The sequence below is a fragment of the Callorhinus ursinus genome, unplaced genomic scaffold (genome assembly GCF_003265705.2).
Source record: "Callorhinus ursinus isolate GAN/ISIS: 27379988/994484 unplaced genomic scaffold, GSC_fseal_2.0 scaffold4, whole genome shotgun sequence".
Classification (NCBI taxonomy): domain Eukaryota; kingdom Metazoa; phylum Chordata; class Mammalia; order Carnivora; family Otariidae; genus Callorhinus; species Callorhinus ursinus.
In genome coordinates this window covers 32669772-32687348 of record NW_027397066.1, presented here as the reverse complement: position 1 = coordinate 32687348, position 17577 = coordinate 32669772, and the positions used below count along the sequence as shown (strand labels likewise).

The 17577-nt window shown below is 40.9% G+C and overlaps 1 protein-coding gene and 1 non-coding gene across 3 annotated transcripts in view; both read right to left on the bottom strand.

The window, feature by feature from the left end:
* The window catches only part of UBE2K (ubiquitin conjugating enzyme E2 K), a 69815-nt gene that overhangs the window by 47170 nt on the left and 5068 nt on the right, over window positions 1-17577 (bottom strand). The gene's annotated exons all lie outside the window — the stretch shown is intronic.
* On the bottom strand, window positions 7202-7347 carry LOC112836174 (U12 minor spliceosomal RNA). Its single transcript, XR_003211414.1, has one exon. It is a non-coding gene; the product is annotated as a U12 minor spliceosomal RNA (small nuclear RNA).

The window sequence follows — 17577 nt, the reverse complement described above, 5'->3', positions numbered from 1 at the left end:
TACTTGGGGGGTGCCTGGCTCGCTCAGTTGGTGGAACATGTGACTCTTGACCTTGGTGTTGTAAATTTGAGCCCCAGCTGGGTGTAGAGATTACTTAAAAATAAAACATTAGGGGCACCTGGGTGGCTCAGTAGATTAGGCGTCTGCCTTCGGCTCAGGTCATGATCCCAGGGTCCTGGGATCGAGCCCCACACCGGGCTCCCTGTTCCGCGGGAGGCCTGCTTCTCCCTCTCCCACTCCCCCTGGCTGTGTTCCCTCTCTTGCTGTGTCTCTGTCAAATAAATAAAAAATAAAAATAAAATAAATAAAATAAAATATTAAGGGGCACCTGGGTGGTGCATTTGGTTGAGCACGAGACTCTCGGTTTTGGCTCTAGTGGTGATCTCAGGGTCTATGAGTCAGGCTCCACACTCAGCAAGGAGTGTGCATAAGTTTCTCTCTCCCTCTCCTTCTGCCCACTCCTACCCCTGCATACATGCGCTCTAAAATAAATAAATCTTAAAAATAAAATCTAAAAAAATTAAAAAGGTATTTGGAAATGTCTTAATTTGACAAATACAGACCTTGAATTTGACAAAGAATATATATCTGAAATTGAGACAAAATTATATTTTTCTTAAAAAAGGGAAAAGACAAGAAAACATGCCATCACTTCTACCACTTGAGTAATCCTTTCACCTAAATGTTTACAAACACTATTATAAAATCCAACCCGAATTTATTTTGCATAAATGTTATTTTAACCACAAGAATTTCAAACAACAAAGATCTCAAATTACTTTTGAAGCTGTGACTTGAAATCCCCAACCTCTAGAACTGTGAGAAAGTTAATTTCTGTTGTTTATGCCACCCAGACTACGGTATTTTGCTATAGTAGCTTAGGTTGACCAAGACATCCACACACTGGTAATAAAAAAAGAGAAAGGGGAAAATCATTATTGCCACTGGAGGTGACTACTATACCAAATCTTTATTCTGATAATAATTCTCATTCCAGTGGACAATGGAAATCTCTTCTTTCTAGGAGAATATTAGCTAAGCAAATGTAAAGTTGGCAATTAGGAAAATCAACTTTCTGCAACCCCCAATGTAATAACTGATGCAGGCAAGGATCAAATGACCTAGCATCGCTAACAGTGAGACAACCTGATATTACTGCACATCTACTAATGACTGAATATGAAATTTATACTACACTAGAAGTCTTCTTGCCAAAAATGTTTAACCTGAATCTAGTCAAACCTTTATATATAAATTCCCAATTTACAAGAAATACAAAAAGCACCACCATAAAGAATTCTCCATAGGACGTCTGGGTGGCTCAGTTGTTAGGCATCTGCCTTCGGCTCGGGTCATGATCCCAGGGTCCTGAGATCGAGCCCTGCATCGGGCTCCCTGCTCCGCGGGAAGCCTGTTTCTCCCTCTCCCACTCCCCCTGCTTGTGTTCTTTCCCTCGCTGTGTCTCTCTCTCTGTCAAATAAATAAATATTTAAAAAGAAATCTCCAGGGGGCGCCTGGGTGGCTCAGTCGTTAAGCATCTGCCTTCGACTCAGGTCATGATCCCAGGGTCCTGGGATCGAGCCCCGCATCAGGCTCCCTGCTCCGTGGGAAGCCTGCTTCTCCCTCTCCCACTCCCCCTGCTTGTGTTCCCTCTCTCTGGCTGTCTTTCTCTCTTGTCAAATAAATAAAATCTTAAAAAAAAAAAAAAAAAAGAAATCTCCAGGATTTTCAGCGTCAAAAAACAAAAGGGTGTGTGTGTGAGAGAACCACTGTAAATTTTAAAAACACTAAAAATTACATTCATGTGCAATTTGTAAACCCTAAGTAGATCCTGCTCCTCCTTCCCAAAATAGGCTATAAAACCTGAGGAAGTATGAATATTAGATACCAAGGAATTAACATATTCTTTGGCAGGACAATGATACTATGGTTATGTAAAAGAATGTTATTTTTAGGAGATGCACGCTCAAGATTTTAGTAGTGAATTACCTTCCTATCAGTAACACTAACAATTGTTGAATCTAGATAGTGGGAATATAAGTATACTTCAACTTTCCATTTGAAAATTTTCTTAATAAAGGGCACCTAGGTGGCTCAGTCAGTTAAGCGTCCGCTTTCAGCTCAGGTCATGATCCCAGGGTCCTGGAATCGAGCCCCCGCATCGGGCTCCCTGCTCAGCAGGGAGTCTGCTTCTCCCTCTTCCTCTGGCCCTCCCCCACCCCAGCTTGTGCTCTCTCTCTCAAATAGGATTTGAAATCTTAAAAAAAAATATTTCTTAATAAAAAGTTAAATTAAAAAATAAAATTGGACAACTGATTTTTCTATTTGACTTTAAGAAAAGATTGTATTAATGGAGAGAATATGATGAAAACAGCTGCCTCATACAGTGCCAGTGCTAGAGTAATTTACAACAAACTTTCTGGGAAGCACTTTGGTCATCAGCATATGAAAAGTTCAGATGCTAAGACCAGTAACTTTTTTTCAAGAAATCTTAGGGAAATAAATTCATATAAAAATTATATAAAGATATTCTATTCAATACACACACACACAGAGTAGAAAAAACAGAAACAACTTTTTTATTTTTTTTTATTTGACAGAGAGAGACACAGCGAGAGAGGGAACACAGGCAGGGGTAGTAGGAGAAGCAGGCTTCTGGCTGAGCAGGGAGCCCGATGCGGGGCTTGATCCCAGGACCCTGGGATCATGACCTGAGCTGAAGGCAGACGCTTAACGACTGAGCCACCCAGGTGCCCCCAGAAACAACTTTTAAATGTTCAACTAAAGAACGGTTTAGGGTGGTCTGGCTGGCTCAATTGGAAGAGCATGAGAATCTTGATCTTGGGGTCAATGAGTTCAAGCCCCACATTGGGTGTAGAGATTACTTAAATAAATAAAACTTAAAAAAAAAAGAATGGTTTAGTCAGGTAACACTAAATATTAGATATATAAATTAAATACTATTAATATTTAATGCTATTTAATATTTAAACAAGCTTTTTAAAAAGATTTTAAGTAATCTCAGGGAGCCTGAGTAGCTCAGTCATAAAGCACCTGTCTTCGGCTCAGGTCATGATCCCAGGGTCCTGAGATCGAGCCCCACATCGGGCTCCCTGCTCAGCGGGAAGCCTGCTTCTCCCTCTCCCACTCCCCCTGCTTGTGTTCCCTCTCTCGCTGTCTCTCTGTCAAATAAATAAATAAAATCTTAAAAAAAAAGGTGGGGGGGGCACCTGAGGGGCTCAGTCAGTTAAGCGGCTGCCTTCGGCTCGGGTCACGATCCCAGGGTCCTAGGATCGAGTCCCACATCGGGCTCCCTGCTCAGTGGAGAGCCTGCTTCTCCCTCTCCCTCCGCTACTCCCCCTGCTTGTAGTCTGTCAAATAAATAAAGTAAAATCTTAAAAAAAAAAAGTTAAGTAATCTCTACACCCAATGTGGGGCTCGAACTCCTAACCCCGAGATCAAGAGTCGCCCACTCCACCAACTAAGCCAGCCAGGCACCCCTAAACAGTAAACATTTTTAAAGAATATTTAATGCCACATAGAAAACATAAGATATATCGGGTGCCTGGATGGTTCAGTCAAACATCTCTCTCTCTTTTTTTTTAAGATTCTATTTATTTATTTGAGAGAAAGAAAGAGCACACACAAGTAGTAGAGCGGTAGGCAGAGGGAGAGGGAGAAAGCAGGCTCCCCGCTGAGCAGAGAGCCCAATGCAGGGCTCAATCCCAGGATGTTGGGATCATGACCCTAGCAGAAGGCAGATGCTTAAGTGACTGAGCCACCCAGGCGCCCCAAACGTCCAACTCTTGATCTCAACTCAGGTCTTGATCTCATGGTGGTGAGTTCAAGCCCCCATTGGGCATGGAACCTACTTAGGAAGGAAGGAAGGAAATATAAAATATATTAAGAGAAAAAAATACAGAACAGTATACTACATACTAAGACCTTGATTTGGTTTAAAAAAAAAAAAAAGATGTTACTAGCAACAGCAATCTGTGGCTGATGAGACTGTTGCTTATACCTGTCACCTTTGCACATTTCTAATTCTCAAAAAAGAGTAAGGACACAAAGACTGTGCTTCTAATAAATATTTCAAGACTGTAAGCTCTTATCCCCATGGTCATACACATAATTTTGTCATCACCAGAAACTACTTTCTCTGAAATCCATTTCAAGTTTCTCAGATTCCCACTCCTTAGATCAAGCTCACTAGTACTCCAAACCCAGCTATTAGCTGGCTTAATCGAACATCACCACTCTCCATCATTACCAATCACTCCTTGCTAACCTTGATGCTTTTGTTCCTTCATGGTACTCATATGGCAAAGCCCCACTGCTAGTTAAACTCATTCCCCAATTAACTTAAACAAAACAAAACAAAACCACCTCCCTGTATCTGCCCCAAGCAGCACTGCTGGGGAAAAACACACACACAACCATCATTAATTGGTCTCATATTCAAGTGAATACCACAAATCCCAAATGAAAACTTAACATTGCCCTAAGTGTTTCTGCTCCTATTAAAGATTAATCCTTCCATTTATCTAGTAATACCCCCGCCCCCCCGTTCTTCTCAAGGACTTTGCAGGTTCATTTACTCCTCCTTTCTCTAGCATAATCAATTTTTCCCATCCATCAACATATAATCAGTAGAATATGAGAAAATTTTTAAGGGGCACCTGGGGGGCGCTCAGTTGGTTAAGTGTCTGAGTCCTGATTTTGGCTCAAGTCATGATCTCAGTTGTGAGATCAAGCCCCGAGTCAGGCTCTGAGCTCAGCACAGAGTCTGCCTGTCCCTCTCCTGCCCGCGCTTGTGTGCACACACTCTCTCTAAAATAAATAAATAGAACCTTAAAAATTTTTTTTAAGATTTCTGAAGCCATATTCTTCTGCAGCTCCCCCTTTCTTCTCTGCTCCTCTGTTTAAAAACCAAAACTTTAAAACTTTAAAGCAAAACTTTAAAAAGTTGACCACAGCTGCCAGTTTCTCACCTCACTTCCTCTTACTAACTCTGTCCAACCATATATCCATCTTCACCATTCCAATGAAAATATTCTAGTCAAGGTTACCAATGATAACTGCACTGCAAATTCAGTGGTCATTTCTCTCACTCAGCAGCATGACAAAGTTGACCACTCATGGAACTCTTGTTTTCTCTTGGTTTCAAAGACACCACAGGGGCACCTGGGTGGCTCAGTCGTTAAGGATCTGCCTTCAGCTCAGGTCGTGATCCCAGGGTCCTGGGATCGAGCCCCACATCGGGCTCCCTGCTCCTCGGGAAGCCTGCTTCTCCCTCTCCCACTCCCCCTGCTTGTGCTCCCTCTCTCACTGTCTTTCTCTCTGTGAAATAAATAAAATCTTTAAAAAAAAGACACCACACTCCCCTGGTTTTCCTAACATATCACTAATAGCTCACTCTCCTTAACTTTCAATGTTTCTTCTAGGCCCAACTACAAAAGATGCTAGGGGTCCATGACAAACACTAGAACTTTGTCTAGGCTCCCTCCTTTTCTAACCAAATTCTCCTAGAGTTAAGTCACCCAGTCTAAGCTTTAACCTAACAAGAACGAAGCAAAACTCTTAAATCTTCCCCAACAGTTTTTTTTTTTTAATTTTATTTATTTATCTGAAAGAGTGAGAAAGAGCATGAGAGGGGGAGCAGGGGAGTTGGGCAAAGGGAGAGGGAGAAGCAGACTCCCCACTGCACAGGGAGCCCGATGTGGGGCTTAATCCCAGGACCCTGAGATCATGACCTGAGCCAAAGGCAGACGCTTAACCAACTGAGCCACCCAGGCACCTCTTCCCTGACACTTTCAATGTGCTCCTCCCGCTCTTTCCTATCTTGGAAAATAGCACGACCAACTGTCTGGTTGCTAAAGACAAAAGTCTAGGTGTTTTTCTAGGTTCTTCACTTTTCATCTGCATCAGCAAGCTGCTGTGACTTTACCTGTAAAACATAGCCCAAATACCTTCCTTCAGCTTCCTATTCGACTGTAATCCCAAGCTACAATCACCTCTTGCCTAGGCTATCTACAAAGGTCTTGGCTTATTAGTTCATTCCTGCCACTCCCCACCTCCACAGGGCAAGATGACTAACCAATTTCCTTTCTCCTTTTTCCTTCATAATGAAACCCTGATTTTAATTGGGGAGCAATGTGCTCAGCTAAAAAAACATTTCCCAGTTTCCCTTAAACCAAGAAGACGTTATGACACAGTCCAGGATAAAAAAAAATAAAAACAGGGCATCTGGGTGGCTCAGATGGTTAAGCGTCTGCCTTCGGCTCAGGTCATGATCCCAGGGTCCTGGGATCGAGTCCCACATCGGGCTCCCTGCTCCTTGGGAGCCTGCTTCTCCCTCTGCCTTTCTTTCTCTCTCATGAATAAATAAATAAAATCTTTAAAAAATAAATAAAAACAGAAGTCACTGAATGGGATTTCTCAGAAAGCTCTTTAAAGGGGGCAAACTGGGGCGCCTGGGTGGCTCAGTCGTTAAGCGTCTGCCTTCGGCTCAGGTCATGATCCCAGAGTCCTGGGATCGAGTCCCACATCGGGCTCCCTGCTCAGCCGGAAGCCTGCTTCTCCCTCTCCCACTCCCCCTGCTTGTGTCCCGTCTCTCGCTGTGTCTCTCTTTGTCAAATAAATAAAATCTTTAAAAAAAATAAATAAAAAATAAATAAAGGGGGCAAACTCAGCTGACATGTGGGTTATACCTTTCCCTTTCTGAAATTAAGACATGTTGTCTGGACCTCTGACAGGCATTTCGAGAGTTTAAGGACAAGGGTCAAACTCCTAAGAATGGTAAACTGAAAGTTAGTAGTTTATTAACACTGTAAAATCCCTAACCAAGCAACTCTGGGATACTTCTCTCCAGACTTGACTTTACTCCAGCCAAACTCAACCCCTAACTCCCAAATCCTTTTTATTAATTTATTTTTTTATTTCCTTGAAGATTTTATTTATTTGACAGAGAGAGAAACAGCGAGAGGGAACACAAGCAGGGGGAGTGGGAGAGGGAGAAGCAGGCCCCCACAGAGCAGGGAGCTGGATGCAGGGCTAGATCCCAGGGTTCTGGGATCATGACCTGAGCCGAGCAGACACTTAACTACTGAGCCACCCAGGCGCCCCATCCTTTTTCTTTACATCTTCAGTTTCAATTCATTCTCCACACAGCAGCCAAAGTGGTCTTTTTTTAAAGGGGGGACGGGCAGGTCTTGACTCCCAAGGATCCCACAAAGTAGATGCGTAACCTTAGGGGCAACCTTTATTTGCTCAAAAATACATCTCACATTAGCAGTGAGGAATCAGGTATCACCCTGAATTACTCCCTTAGTCATAAGTTTAAGGCATCAAAGTTTTTTGTTTTTTTTTTTAAAGAGAGATCTAGAAAGAATGCGTGGGTGGTAGGGGTAGGGTGGGTGAGGGGGAAGGGGGAGAGGGAAAGACAAGAATCCCAAGAGCGTTCCATGCCCAGCGCAGAGCCCGATGCGGGGATTGATCTCACAGCCCTGAGATTATGACCTGAGCTGAAATCAAGAGCTGGACACTCAACCAACTGAGCCACCCATGTGCCCCTGAAGTGGTCTTTTAAAAACAAAAATTTTGTTCTTTTCTTTAAATCCTCAAATGGCTTTCAGAGTCACTTAAAATACAAATTCTTTACTTTGGACTTAGGAAGTTTTATGTGATCTGGCTCCTGCCTACATCTCCAACTTCATCTTGCATCATTCACCGCCTCTTACCACAATACTCCAGCCACAATAACCTTTTGCTTGCTTAAACATAGCAAATTTATTCCTAATTTATGGCCTTTACATTCACTATTTCCTCTGATATGGAATATTTTCTTCCCCTAAAGACATAGCTTTATCATTCAGATCTCAATTTAAGTCAAGAGTCCTAGGAAAGAACTTTTCTGAACACCCAGTCAAAAACAGCCAATTAATTTCACCTATACAATACTGTATTTCTCTGCACTGCTTTTATCACTTATTTGTCTGTCTTACCTTGCCCCACTCATTACTATAGTCTCAGCACATATCATGGTACCTAGGATAAAGGGAGCCCTCAAATAGTTGTTAAATAAAGAGCTGTTGGTACTGATGATACAAAGATGAGCCAAGATGCTTACTTACTCTTGAGTTTCTCAGGGAGCACTGGGTTCCCTCCTCAGTGGGGAGTCTGCTTCTCCCTCTGCCCCTCCCCCTGCCTGTGCAGGGGGCATGCTCTCTCAAATAAATGAATAAAATCTTAAAAAAAAAAAAAAGTAGGGAAACTAGTAGTGAAAGCCAGCTTCAACTCACTGAAAAACATTAAAAATTACAAATCTGGGTTGAAAGTCTGATTGGAATTATATTCAAAGCTCTTTTAAAAACTTCTAAACGTATGTATATATATATACATGTACAGAAAAAAATGAAAGAAAAAAATAGAAGGAAATAACCAAAATGAAGATGTATCTCTACATGTTTGAAATATTTCATAGACAAAAATATTTTAAAGAAAAGAATTATCTCCAGGGGTGGGATTACAGATAATTTTTACTTTATTATAGTTCTATATACCTTCCAAAATTCAATAACATGTTACTTGTGTATTCACAGAAACTGGCCAATTATTTAAAAGAGAAAAGCAATTAAATGGTTCTACATTGACTGTATAACGATTACTAGTTCTTTCTGGATGCATGTAAGAATTGATCATCCTACTGTATGACTAAGTTAATTCCAATTTACCCTCCCAACTATCAGTTTAAGAATTATTCCCAAGGAACTCTTTCCCTGAGGTTAGGTTACCCCACCCCAACAGTTCTCCTTATTTAAACTCAATACACACACATATAATTGTTCAATGTTTCATTGCCTTACCAGACCATAATTTACTCCATAATAGCATGGACTATTTTAAAGATTTATTTATTTATTTCAGAGAGAGAGAGCGCACAAGCATGAACGGGGGAGGGGCAGAGGGAGAAGCAGACTCTCTGCTGAGCAAGGGGCCCAATGTGGGGCTCAATCCCAGGACCTTGGGATCATGACCCTAGCCGAAGGCAGAGGCTTAACTGAGCCGCCCAGACTGAGTCACCCAGGTGCCCTGGCCTAAGTCTACCTTATTAACAACATAGATGGCATTCAATAAATATTTGTTGAATAAATGAAGAAAAATGTAGACTTAAACTGAAGAGTTAACCCACAGTGATACAGATGATGTCATATATAACACTAAACAGATGCCCCCTGAGATCTTTCACAGGGAAAACTACAGAATAAATCAAAAAAAGACTGCCTTCCCACCATCTTATTTCCCAGTTTTTGGCTTTGACATTGTTATCACCCCAAAGCACAAACTGATGAAATTATCAACACTTACACTGAACAGAATAGGTCGCCTTTATCAACATATTATAAAGTCCCTAGTCTCAGAAGCAGGATAAGCAGTCATACTTTCATAATGGTTGGGTATGAGCTCCCTAGCGCTTAAAAAAAATCCTTAAACTCATTTGGGAAAACAAATGCCTCCTTCTTACCTGGCAATGAGCTAAGCAATGGAGGCCTGAAAATATAAGTCTCTGCCTTTAATGACTCACACTCACAGTTCCTAAGAGCAGATAAGAGATAAAGCACCTAAGTAAACACCTAAGGATATAACAAAGTATGACCAAGCCTACAAATACAATGTCTGACACATCTAACCACCTAATATCTCATCCAAACACCCAATGGCCTAGTAATACCACTCTCAGATACACACCTAAAATTCTTACACACGTGCACCAAAAAAAAAAAACCTAGAAATAACCAAATGTTCCATAGATGCATCAACTTCAGTATATTCTATTTTTTTTAAAAAGGAAATACTACAGAAGGATTTAAGAAAAATGAAGCAAAATGTATTATCACTGCTGAAAAGCAATAGTATCAGACAACCCACACTTTAAGTATGCCAATCCCAAATAGGATAGTTCACATAAAACAAAGAAACCTTGGGGCACCTGGGTGGCTCAGTCAGTTAAGTGTCTGCCTTAGGCTCAGGTCATGATCCTAGAGTCCTGGGATAGAGCCCTACATTGGGCTCCCTGCCCAGTGGGGAGTCTGCTTCTCCCTCTGTTCCTCCTCCGCACTCATGTTCTCTCTCGCTCGCTTAATCTCGCTCTCTCAAATTAAACAAAAACAAACCAAAAAACCCACAAAAACAAAACAAAACAAGGAAACCTAAAAGTAAAGTACCCACAGTCACTTGAGAAAGAAGTCTACATATACTAGCCCTGCATTTGTAATCACTAGAAAAATATGTAATCCCAAAAAGTCTGAAAATAGTTAAGAATAACAGGCCTGCCCTAACACCTATGCAAAGGGTTTATGCACATTCAGCAGCACCTCCAAAAAAAAGTGTAGATGCCTTCAAAGATTTTTTTGGCTTACTGTAAATGTTACTAAGCCCATCAATTCCAGGCACTACACAAGATGAAGGAAAAAAGATGAGTATCTTCAAGGAGCTCAATGATATCTAGCAGCAGCAGAAAGACATATGTACAATTACCAATATATATGTAACTACTCTAACAAAATCCTGACAAAATGACACTGGAAAATAGGGATAAACTGTGTTTTCACAAAACGTTTATCAGGAGTGGCATTTTAGGATAAGTATATTTCAAAGGCAAAGGAAGTGGTAAGGGCTTATTCAAGGCAGACAGAACAACTAAATGGTGAGCAATTTAATGTAGCTGAAGGTCTGAGAGTGAAGTATGTGTAGGCATGCAACTGTGTCGAGACTTGACAGGAAATAGGTCAAGAAAGGTAGGCTAGAACAAAAGCATAAAAGTTTTGCCTTTATGCAATAGGCAGTAGAGAAACTAAAGGAAAATGACAAGATCATATTTTAAAAATTAAATCATGTGGCATGGGGGCACCTGGGTGGCCCATGGGTGGCCCAGTCAGTTAAGTGTCTGCCTTCAGCTCAGGTCATGATCCCAGGATCCTGGGATGATGGAGCCCCGCATCAGGCTCCTTACTGAGTGGGGAGTCTGCTTCTCCGTTTCCCTCTTCCCCTTCCCGTGCTCTCTCTCTCAAATAAATAAAATCTTTTAAAATCAATCAATCAGTCCTGTGGCATGGCACCAGGAGAGCTGAACAGAGGATGCAGAGAAATAAATGTAAATAAGCAAACTGTTTGGGACGCCTGGGTGGCTCAGTCAGTTAAGCCTCTGCCTTCAGCTCCGGTCATGATCTCAGGGTACTGGGATCAGGATCAAGTCCTACATCAGGCTCCTTGCTCAGCAGGGAGTCTGCTTCTCCCTCTGCCTGCCACTCCCCCTGCTTGTGCTCTCTGACAAATAAAGTCTTTGAAAAAAAAAAACCAAAAAACTAGGGATAAAAAAGAGAGGTAAAATTTAAAAATATAATAATAAGCAAACTGTTTTACTATAGTCCATCTGGGATATGAAAACCTGACCTAGAGTAATTAATGAAAGGAATGCAAAAGAGGAAACAAAGATTTAGGAGATAGAGTTCTATCAACTTAGAAAGGGTAGTAACACAGTTATGAAGGAAAACCGGCAGTATCAGAACCACCACAAGAGGCAAGCTCTGAGAAATGAAGTGAAAGATGGACAAAATGGACTGATGAGAAGTTACTCTGCATTTGACAAATGGGAAGATACCGGTAATGCCTGAAGTAGTTGTTTCCATATGATACGGTAGAGATAGAAGCCTAAGTACAGTAAGGAAAATAACCCACATTTGCTCCTATAACCAAATATAAAATATCTTTATGATAATTAAAGATTTCTTAAACAAAATACAAAAAGCATACCATACAGGAAAAAAAAGAAAAATGTGACTTACTTTCTTTCTAAGTAAATTCTACCCCCAACACGGGGCTTGAACTCATAACCCCAAGATCTAGTCCACACTCTACCAACTGAGCCAGCCAGGCGCCCCCCTAAAAATGTGACTACTTAAAAATTAAGCTTTAGAAGATATGACAAAGTTAAGCAATATAAAACAGTCACAGAGGCGCCTGGGTGGCTCAGTCATTAAGCGTCTGCCTTTGGCTCAGGTCATGATCCCAGGGTCCTGGGATCGAGCCCCACATCGGGCTTCCTGCTTGGTGGGAAGCCTGCTTCTCCCTCTCCCACTCCCCCTGCTTGTGTTCCCTCTCTTGTTGTGTCTCTCTCTGTCAAATAAATAAATAAAATCTTTAAAAATAATATTACATTTAAAAAAAATGTAACAGTCACAGAAGGACAAATAATGTATAAGACAGTAGTTCATAGAGACAAAAAGTAGATGAACAGAATGCGCTGGGCAACAGAGAAGTAGAGTTAGCATTTAAAAGATAGAGAATTTCGGGGCGCCTGGGTGGCTCAGATGGTTAAGCGTCTGCCTTCGGCTCAAGTCATGATCCCAGGGTCCTGGGATCGAGTCCCGCATCGGGCTCCCTGCTCCTTGGGAGCCTGCTTCTCCCTCTGCTTCTCTCTCTCTCTCTCTCTCCCCCTGTCTCTCTCATGAATAAATAAATAAAATCTTAAAAAAAAAATAAAAGATACAGAATTTCGGTTTTACAAGATGAAATGAGTTCTGTAGATGGATAGCGGTAATGGTTGTACAAAAATGTACACTGAAATTGTAACTTAAAAATATACAAGATGGTAAGTTTTATATGTGTAGTGTACCACAATTACCAAAAAAAAGAGGATAAAAAAAAGTTAACAATTAAGCCACATAATGGAAGTAGACGAAATCATATAAATACAGAGTTCCTGCAAATCAATAAGGAAAATACAAACCATCCAACTTTTTTTTAAGATTTTTATTTATTGGGGCACCTGGGTGGCTCAGTCAGTTAAGCGTCTGCCTTCGGCTCGGGTCATGGTCCCAGGGTCCTGGGATTGAGCCCCATATCAGGCTCTCTGCTTAGCGGGGAGCTTGCTTCTCCCTCTCCCTGTCGCTCTGCCTACTTGTGATCTCTCTGTCAAATAAATAAAATCTTAAAAAAAATATTTTTTTATTTACTTATTTTTGCGTGTGTGTGCACACACGCAAGAGGGAGGGGGACACAAGGGGGGGTAGGGGTGGAAGGGAGGGGCAGAGGGAGAAGCAGACTCCCTGCTGTCCCAGGGCTGCACCAGGCTACGGATGTAGAACTCCATCCCAGGACCCTGGGATCATGACCTGAGCTGAAGGCAGATGCTTAACCAACTGAGCCACCCAGGTGCCCCAAATTTTTTTAAATGGGTAAGGAATAAGAACACTAAGTTTGCAAAAGAAAGCCTAATGGCCAATAAACACAAAAATATGCTTAGTATCTCTACTGGTAAAGGAAATTAAAATTAAAATAAGCTACCATTTCACATCCACCAGACTTACAAAAATGTAAGTCTTAGAAATGTCAGGTCACTAGAACTCTTACACACTGCTAGAAGAGTGTAAACTGATACAATCACTGGTAGGATGAAGCAATATCCAGCAATGCAGAAGATGCAAATACACTCAGATCCTACAATACTATCTCCTAGGAAAAACTCTCAGGTGTCTGAGAAAACATATATAGTAATGTTCGATGCTTTTTTTTTTTTTGTACAACAGCTAAAAGTTGAAACTACATGCTGTCCAGAGAATGAATAAACAACAACAAAACTGATGTGAAATACTACATAATTTAAAGAACTAAAGCAATATGCATTGTCATGGATAAATTCTCAAAAAAAAAAGAACACTAAAAAGCAAAGTTGCAGGAGGGGCATCTGGGTGGCTCAGATGGTTAAGCGTCTGCCTTAGGCTCAGGTCATGATCTCCAGGTCCTGGGATAGAGCCTCATGTCGGCCTCCCGGCTTGGTGGGGAATCCACTTCTCTCTCTCCCTCTGCCTCTCCCCCTACTTGTGCTTGCTCTGTCTCTCTCTCTCTCAAATGAATAAATAAAATCTTTAAAAGAAGAAGAGGAAGGAGGAGGAGAAGAAGAAAAGTTGCAGATGTAGAATATTACAATCTATGAAAAAAATTTTTTAAACTTTTAAAAACACTAAAAAGTGCTTTTATACTCAAAATTACTACGGTTTCAATAGTAAAAACAAAAGTATGAATGGGAAGGATACAGGCATCTTCAGCACAGTGGTTACTTCTAAGAGAATGGAAAAGGGAAAAGGTTACAAAGTGAACTTCATCTGTATATTGTTTTATTTCCTGAGGGAAAGGGCAAGTTAACCAAGTATGAGAGAGTTAAGATCTGTTAAATCTATACCATGACCATAAAGGTGTTCACACCCACTGTTTTCTAAACTTCTAAGTATAAAATATTCCATAATTTTAAAAAGCATCTTTAAAAATAATGGACAGGTAGCAAGCAGCAGACATGATTGTACACTTTTCTTTCTTTTTTTTAAGATTTTATTTATTTATTTATTTATTTATTTATTGAGAGAGAGAGAGAGAGAGAGAGAGAATGGTAGAGAGAGAGCATGAGAGGGAAGAAGGTCAGAGGGAGAAGCAGACTCCCCGCTGAGCAGGGAGCCCCATGCGGGACTCGATCCTGGGACTCCAAGATCATGACCTGAGCCGAAGGCAGTCGCTTAACTGACTGAGCCACCCAGGCGCCCTGTACACTTTTCTTTCTACCATTATCAGTAAATATTTGGGAGTCAGAGACCTAGTTTCCAACCCCTGTTCTACCAAGTTGCTCGATACTGAGAAAGTTACGTACTTTCTTCGGAGCTGCAATTTTCTAATCTGTAAAATAAAAATAACATCAATCTCATAAGGCTGCCATACATAAAAAATGCCAGATAGTAGGCATTAAACTCTAAGTATTTATTATTTTAAATTTGCTAAAAGCAAAGAACTAAAGGGAGAAAAAGGACAAAGGTTTTGAATGAAATGAAGTTCTCTCCTTTGCAAAATTACGTAAGAGACCACCACGGATGTCAGATGGATGTGACCGTCACTTTCTATTTTCCAAGACCCAATTTTAAAATAGGAATTTTAGGGGCACCTGGGCGGCTCAGTCAGTTAAGCATCTGCCTTCCACTCAGGTCGTGATCTCGGGGTCCTGGCATCCAGCCCCATCAGGCTCCCTGCGCAGCGGGGAGTCTGTTTCTCCCTCTCCCTTGCCTCTCCCCCGACTCGTGCTCTCAAGTGTGCACACTCTCTCATTCTCAAATAAAATCTCTTTTTTTAAAAGATTTTATTTATTTGACAGAGAGAGAGTGAGCATGAGCAGGGGGAGGGGCAGAGGGAGAAGCACGCTCCTTGCTGAGCCGGGGGCCCTACTCAGGGCTTGATCCCAGGACCCCAGGATCATGACCTGAGCAGAAGGCAGATGCCTAACCGACTGAGCCACGCAGGCGCCCCCTCAAATAAAACCTTAAAAAAAAAAAATAAAGTAAGATAGGAAGTTTACCAAGGGATTCAAAATTACATATACCATAGGACTGGGAATCTAGATTTCCTGGTGCAGTTCAAGGCCACCAGAGCCTTATCAAGAAATCCCAAATAATCCTGTAAAGCTGTCTTATCTGAAAGGCTTCCAAATAAAGCACTTCTTTTTCACTAAAAAGGTCACATTTTAACACAAACTCTTCCCCAATTTATAACTGTCTCCTAAAGATAACTAACATCTTGAGAACAAGGCCCACATTTTTCTTTTGCATTCCCCTTGGCCACAGGTTGTTTGCGCACAGGTGACAAAGAAACTCTATCAGAAGTACTAAAGCCCCTTCATTTAAATCTTTTCTGCAGGCAAATTCACATAGAGCTTTCACTACACCACTGAAGGAAACCTTTATGATCCGAAACAACAATAAGCAGAATATGAACATATAGCTAATTTTGACATCTTAACAGCTATCTGTTCGTATGTCCCAGGAATTGCTCTGAACCCTGTAAAGGCTCAATCTTCCTACATTCTTACAGATAGGAAAACTAAGATACAGAGTCAAAATGCTGCAGGTGTTAAATTGAAAAGCCAGGACTCAAAGCAAATCTAATTCCAAAGCCCACGCTCTTAATCACTAAGCTAAATTTACTCTATCATGCTTAAGGAGTGAAATATCTCTGCCTCCTGCCAAATTTAAGTTCTCACACCAAGACAGAAAAAAAGGCAAAATATATTTAAATACAATAGTCAATATTAAATCATCACTCATACTTTATTAGCATTCAACATTTACAGTATTATTTATGAAAAAAATAGTCCCATAAAGCAATCATATATAATGGTTAGAATGGACTGGTATGCAAAAAGCCTGGGTTCATTAACCAGATCTGTATCACTGGAAAACCATCAATCTCTTCAGGCCTCAGTTTCCTGATCTTACAGACGAGGAATCTGGCCTAGATCTAAAGTCTCTTTCAACTGGAATACTCAATGCATTTTAACGCATTTTCTAAGACACTACTAATACATTCTTTGAACAAAGATTTTTTTTCTTTTTCTTTTTTTGGTAAAGATTTTTTTATTTATTTGACAGAGAGACACAGTGAGACAGGGAACACAGCAGGGGGAGGGGGAGAGGGAGCGGGAGAAGCAGACTCCCTGCTAAGCAGGGATCCTGAGCAGGATCCCTCGATCCCGGGACCCTGGGATCATGACCTGAGCCGAAGACAGACGCTTAACGACTGAGCCTTCCAGGCACCCGTTTTGTTTTTTTCTCTAAGTAGTCTCCACGCCCAGCACAGAGCCCAATGCAGGGTTCAAACTCACAACCCTAGCCAAGATCAAGAGTTGGATGCTTAACTGACTGAGACACCCAGATGCCCCCCGAACAAAGATTCTGAAGGGCATCTTTTGAAAACCTTCAAAATTAAAACAATCATATAGTATACACTCACGCCTATTCTTTTACTCAAACATACTCAGAGCAAATCTGTACTATCAGAAGTCAGGAAAGTGCCTGGAAAGAGATGGCTGGGCGTTCCTGTGGTGCTGGTAATATTGTTTCAGACCTGATCTGGGTGCTGGTCATACCTTATGGTTATCTTTTACTTTGACATGAAAAAAGGTGTTTTTTTCCTAAAGATAATAGTGAAGATATTTAGGTGCTAATTCCACAACTATGTGTGTATATCAGAGCTGTGCACGCAAACTTTCTAAATGTATAAATGTGTTTCTTGCCTAATTTTGTCAATAATCTCTGCACCCTAGTTCCAATTCAGGTGCCTACAGAAAAAAAAAATCATTTACTTATAAATTCCAGTATTCCTGTAATTCCTTTGGCACTGTCTTCTGAAATTTGAGGTCAGTCTTAACTTTCCTTCGAAACCGAGCTCAAAAACCTCCCTCCAATATTATAGACCTGAAACTAATATAAACCTGTATATTAAGTAACTGGAATTAAAATAAAAACTACAAAACAAAAACAAAACCCTCCCTCCATACATATACCCTAAAAACTCCCATAATATTTACTCTTGCACCTAACATTTTTATTTATCTCCAACCAAGTAAATCTGGAGCTGTGGTCAATATGCTCAATAACTGTTGATAACATTATTTACTAGAAAATAAGAATATATATTCTTCACAAAGGGGTGACATGTAGGAAATCCCAGATGCATCTAAATCTATGCCTGATGGACAGAGAT